Below are 6,019 nucleotides of genomic sequence, written 5' to 3' on the forward strand. Positions count from 1 at the left end.
CAGATGTATTATGGAGTAAATTTTCTTATTTTTATAAAGAAACAAGAGCTTTTAAAGAAATACTATTCTTCTTTATTTGGGCTGCTTTCCCAGACCCTGTTAGATTTGAGTGCAAGCTCCTCTTTTCCTCCCCGGCTAAAGGGGAGGGGCTGCTTTGCTGGAGAACCTTGTAAAGCATACTGAGTTACGGGATAAAGAAAATGCAACCCATCCTATTGAGGGATATCTTTATTAGCCAAAGCATTTCAACATGCTTTCAGATGAAAAACCTGCCTTTGATTATACAATCCAGATTCCAGCCTGCAAAACTCAGAGCAAAATCCTAACTAGCGCATTTAGTCATGCCAGACCAAAAGGTCTTTATTATGTTAACAAAAATAATTACAAAATCGAACAGTCCAGAAATTAGCAGACTATCTAAAATATATCCACCCTCATTTAATAAGCATAAAAAATACTGTTATGGATTTTTTTTGGTGCAATGAGTCCCAGCTTTCAAATGTTTCAGAACTTATCATTTCTGCTTGCTGTTCACAATACCTGATTGGTATGAATTTGCAATTATCCACAAGATAAAGGCAAAGGAAAACACAAGGGAGGATCAAACAGTGATCTAAACTTCTAAACAGTGGAGTAAGAGGCTTAGGCCATTATTCTTCATAAGTACTTAGAAAAAAATTGTTTACTTTCAGTTGTATCACTTAATTATACCAGTAACTTACATTTGTCTTTTTTCTTTTTTTTAACTCCAAGGTCAAGTCCTCTTTAATACCACTCCCAACCCCAGAGCCCTCAAGTCCTTCTCAGTAGTAACTGCTACGTGGAGGATCTCCAGTCCTTTCATTACACATTCAGATTTGTATGTTTATTCCTTAATACATGTGAGGTACTGCCTCTTAGTAGGGGTCAACATGAATATATTTGTGCACTTTGGCTTTTTCAGCAGTGTTTTTAGGATCTATTCAGATGTACAGGTATGTGAATTCCTTTTAACTGCTGGATGTCCTGTGTCATCACATGTAGATATCATCTGTGATTCTGCCTTTCCCCTATGGATGGACATGAAGGTTTTCCCCAAAGTTCCTCTCTTATAAATGCTGCTGCAATAATGCTGGTACCCAGTGCCAGGCCAAGCTGGAGAGGTATATGGCAGCAGTTGGCTACAGTGGAGAGAAGCAGTTTATCAAGGACTTCTAGAATTTCTTTCTCATGATGATAATTAGTGGAAAGGCTTTAAGTGAGGTGACTTTTTATAGTCTACACCACGCACTCCTGTTGCCGGTGGGAGTAGACTGCTGCCCTCCCCTCCACCTCTGCTGTTACGTGCCTCCTACTTCCTGGTAGATACGGAAAAGTGGGATCACATTTCAGTTTCCATGAGTGTTGCCAAATGTTTGTTCCAAACTTGATGGTTTTCTCATCAGCCTTTAAGACAACTTTACTTAGGATTTTCTTCATTTGCTCTCCCCTGACCTCCTCAGACTCCGACGAAGTTTCTCTCCCTCTACCTGGCCCTGGGATGGGGCTGCCCACCAATTTCTGAGCTCACCTCTCTCAGATCTCATCTAGTTCTGTGGCTCCACATTTATGTTGGTGAGTCCAGCCCATTTCTGATGCCCTGTCCACACGCTGGCCCTCTCCCTGTGAATCTTGGGTGAGCCCAGAGTATCTCTGTTTACAAATGAAGCATCTCTCAAATTGAACTGTACACACCCCTTTCTCTCCAGCATACCCCCGACTTCCTTTACCCCTGCCTCCCCATCTCAGCTAAGGGCAGGGGATAAGCCAGCTACTAAACTCAGCCATCTTCACCCTTGGCTGGATGTCCTCCCAGCCCCACCCCCATCAGAATGATTGGTCTGTGACATATATTCATACTTCTTGTTTATAGCTTAAAAAAAAAAAAAAAAGTCGGCCACTCTCCACCGTAAGGACCATCCCTAGCCCAGGTCGTGCTCCCCTCTACCTAGATCACCCACACAATCTCCTGGCCAGCTTCCTGTCACATACTTGCCTGAGAACTTTGTCCATTGCCCTCAGTGTTCCCAGAACTTCCTTCTACATCACACATCTGATGGCACCCCTCAGCCCTCTTCTTTCCGGACATGGAGGCCTCAGGATCTAGCCTCTACTTTCCTACCCATTCGTGTCTCTCTTCACCTGCTCCTCTGCTTCTAAGGTCCAGCCGCACACTAGTGACCAGAAAGGTTTCCAAAGTCACGACCTTCTCCAGGCACCCCTCCAGGATATCACGTCGTCCTTATCCTTAGCTTACGACACGACACCCTGAAGACCGTCTTCACTTGTCAGCTTCCAGCCCCCTCAACACTGCCTCCTCTAAGGAGCCCGCCCAGCATCAGCACCCACCCCGCCAGAAAAAGAGGTTAAGATCCAGGGTCGTTGAGAGTCACTGGGGGCCAGAAGCAGGCCTTGGGGTTTGGTTGGGGCCGTTGTGGATAGGCTGGGGCCGTTGTGGATTGGCTAGAGCTGTTGTTGATTGGCTGTGGCCGTTGTTGATTGGCTAGAGCCATGGGGGGGGTGGAGGGATTGGTGCATCCCTTGTTGATTGGCTGGGGCAGTTGGGGATTGGCTGAGGCCCTTGGAGTTGCCCATAGTTGCAGAGAGAGGTCCCGCCTATGTCCAGGGTAGAGAGCTGAGGCAAACGGAACCAGGAAGTCAAGGAGTAGGCGCCCTGTTAGACCAGGACCTGGAGTGAGGGAATACGACAGGGAGTCCGCCTGCCCGCCAGCCGCAGAAAGACCGAGACCAGGAGATAAGCAAGAGCCAGGGCGCTCCTGAGCGTCCTCCAGGCCGGCTGCGGGTAGCGGCCTCCAGCGAGGGGTAGGTCTGGTGGACGGAGGAGGCCGAGGCCCCTCGACTGTTCCTGGGAGAGTCGGGCCCGCAGGGAGTTCAGCTGGCTCCCGGGTTCGGGGCCGCACCTGCTGAGAGCCCAGAAGCCCCAGCGGCCTCAGCCCTGCACCCACAGGAGCAGCGAGGGATCCTGGACTGGACCCAGTTCCCCGTCTTACTGTGGCTCTTTCAGACCTGTTTGAGTCCAGGCTCCAGTTTTAGAGGCTGTGGAGGACTAGGAGAGGGAGCTTCCCTGACTTTAGGCTCCCCTAGCTCTTCCTCCAAACCCTCACTCCAGCGGAGCTGGGCTCCAGGTGCCTTGGCCAGTACTCTTTCCTTCTGAAGTCAGGGTCGAGATCACCTGCCCCACTCAATCTCAGGAACCTCCTATTTATTTTTATTTTATAATTAGTTGTCTTTTGGGTCTTCTCATTCCTCCATGGGGTAGACTTCGGCCCCTGTGTTTGCTCATGCCTTCCTATATCCACGATTTGGGGAACCCTCACCTCCTGAGGCTGGGCTTGGACAGGTGACTTGTTTTGGCCAAGAAGAAGATATCAAAGGTGAGGCAAGAGGAAACTTGAAAATCTCTTGTTACTCCTGGAATCTGCCTCCATGTGCGCAAACCCTGACTATTCTGCTAGATGACATGGTCCAGGACCCCCAAAGACCCAGCTGAGAGAGAGGCCATCTTGAATCATCCAGCCCACTGGCCACCTGACCCCGGACATGTGAGTAAATCCATGGCAGCTTGGCTGAGCCTAGCACAGGTGAAAAGAATCGCCCAGTGGACTCGAGCTAAATAAGTGCTGTTGATTTGAGATAGATTGTTATATAGCAACAGATGACTTATATGCTACTCAAATCCCTTTGTTCTCTCCACCCCCCCACTCCCATCTCTTATCCTGATTCTGTCACTCTAGACAACAAGCCTGGAGGGAACCCCAGTAGCGTTTCTAAAGAAATGTTTCCCCAAAAAACTTTTACATAGGCCCCCCTGCATCTGAATCACCTGGAGAATCTTTTGGAAATGGTGAGTCCTGGTAATTGCTGGGAATCTTTGGGAGTGCAGGATGAGAATCTACAACTTAATAAGTCCCTCTGTCCCACTGGACACACTTTAACAGTTCTCCTTCCTCATCCACAGTTGTTGCAGTGTCCTTCCTTGCCCTAGTCCCTGTGTAATAGGGAAAAACCTTTGTATTCTATACAAGTTAATCAGTAAAGGGATGTTGCCTATAAGCTTAAATTAAACATTCTGGCCCATCTCTGGGAACCCTGTCTCCCAGGTAGGTAACAAGCATTAAGCTAAAATACCCTTGTTTAGCTCACAGGAATCATCCTGACCAGGCCCACCTGTGAATGACTGCAGGGAGGAAGAAAGTAACACATCCCCACCGGAGGCTGACGGGAGGCAGGAAACATTTGACTCGACTCCCTCTCCTTTTAGTTGAAAGAAACCTGAGTTCCAACTCAGGCAAGATGTTTTTTGGGGACACAAGTCCACCATCTTCTCGGTCTGTTGGCTTCCCTACCGAAGTCGCCATTCTTTGCCCCAGCAACTCGTCTCTCGATTTATTGGCTTGCCCTGCAGCAAGCAGTAGGAGCTTGGACTTGGAAACAAATGTTGGCCAGCCAGCCAGCCAGGAGCCTTGCTACTCGTGGCTAGCCGGCCCTGGTTTGGAAATATTCAGATAAGGCCCCAACAGCTGCCGGGACCACTTGTCCTGAGCATCTACCCTTCAAAATTCCCCAAAGCAGCACCAGCAGCACCAGCTACCCCAGCGCTTGGCAGTTGGAGGAAGGAATCGACGTTTGGGAACTGATGGGCTCGATACAGTAGGGTAAGTCGCTCCCCTGTGTACAGCTGGGAATTTTATTTCCCTTCCGTTTGGGGCTCTTTCTCCGGAATAAGCCAACTTGTTTGAGGTACCCTGTTGGAGATAGTTGCATTTCCTCTCTGTTTGAGGCTTTTTCCCCAGAATAAGTCAGTTTGTTTGGGGTGCCCTGTTGGAGAGAGGAAAGAGTTGTTGGACTTTTCCCTGATTTGTGAACTGGTTTGTTTGTTTGTTTGTATGCTAGCATTTGTGTGTGCAGTTTGTGTTTTGTTTCTGTTGAACTTCTGTCTTTAAAAATGGGGAATGTTTCAACTATCCCTGAAGTGCTGTGAGGCACATTTTGGGTAAGTGATCTGATAACAGCCATGAACCCATGGGTGAGAGGAAGATGATATTTTATTGTAACCGTGTGTGGCCAGAGTACCTGTTAGGATCTGCACAAGGGGTTTAGGCAGGGTTACCTTGGGACCCTGTGCACCATGCGCTGCTACCCTTGCTGTGTTAATTCTGTCATTTGTGGCCTCCTGTGTCCTTGGTATATGTAAAACCCGAAGACCAAACCTGAGGGTTCATTTAGGATTTTCTGTTTGTCCTTTGGGTTTTTTCATTTCATTTTGCTTGGTACTGTTTCTCCATTTAGAGTTTTTTGATATTTAAAATTGATATCAAATCAGTTTTTTGATATTTAAAATTTTTACTGATGGCAAATGGAGGAAAGGAACAAAACACCCTGTCTGTTCTTGGCTAAAAGTGGGACATTCCCAGGAAGAAGAGAAAGGTTCCACTTGGTTCCCCAAATCACCAAATGCTACAGATAGAAATAGAAGTGCCTTTTCCATAAATATTAGTAAAAAGGGTTGAGCCATCTAGACACGTGACCTTGATTTGTCCCATCTGCCAGAAACCCAATTTGAATCCAACCTCTTTTGTAACTGATGGATTTTATATTGCTGTACCTGATTCATGGCTGAAATTTTGGAATGGGAACTGAGAGGTCCCTGTGTTTGAGTTTGTACGTGAGTTGTAGATGTGCGACATTGCCACAATTGATTTGGGGTGGGGGTGGGGGCTCTGTTTGATTGGCTTGAAGGAAATTAAGTGCTTATATTCATGTTCAAATATGGAGGAGACCGACCAGAAAGACTTTTGGGTTCACATGATCTAGGAAATATTCAGTATTGTATTAATATCTGGTATTAAAGTTAGCTTAAGCTTGTTGGTGTGATTAATACAGACATGTCTTTTGAGTAGTCAACATTAAGTATAATACTTTTATTGTGCCTAGGTTTACTAGAAGTTAAATAAGACCTTATTCCTGTTACAAAGTTTGT

This window comes from Delphinus delphis, chromosome 10, assembly GCF_949987515.2.
Source record: "Delphinus delphis chromosome 10, mDelDel1.2, whole genome shotgun sequence".
In the NCBI taxonomy this organism is placed as follows: domain Eukaryota; kingdom Metazoa; phylum Chordata; class Mammalia; order Artiodactyla; family Delphinidae; genus Delphinus; species Delphinus delphis.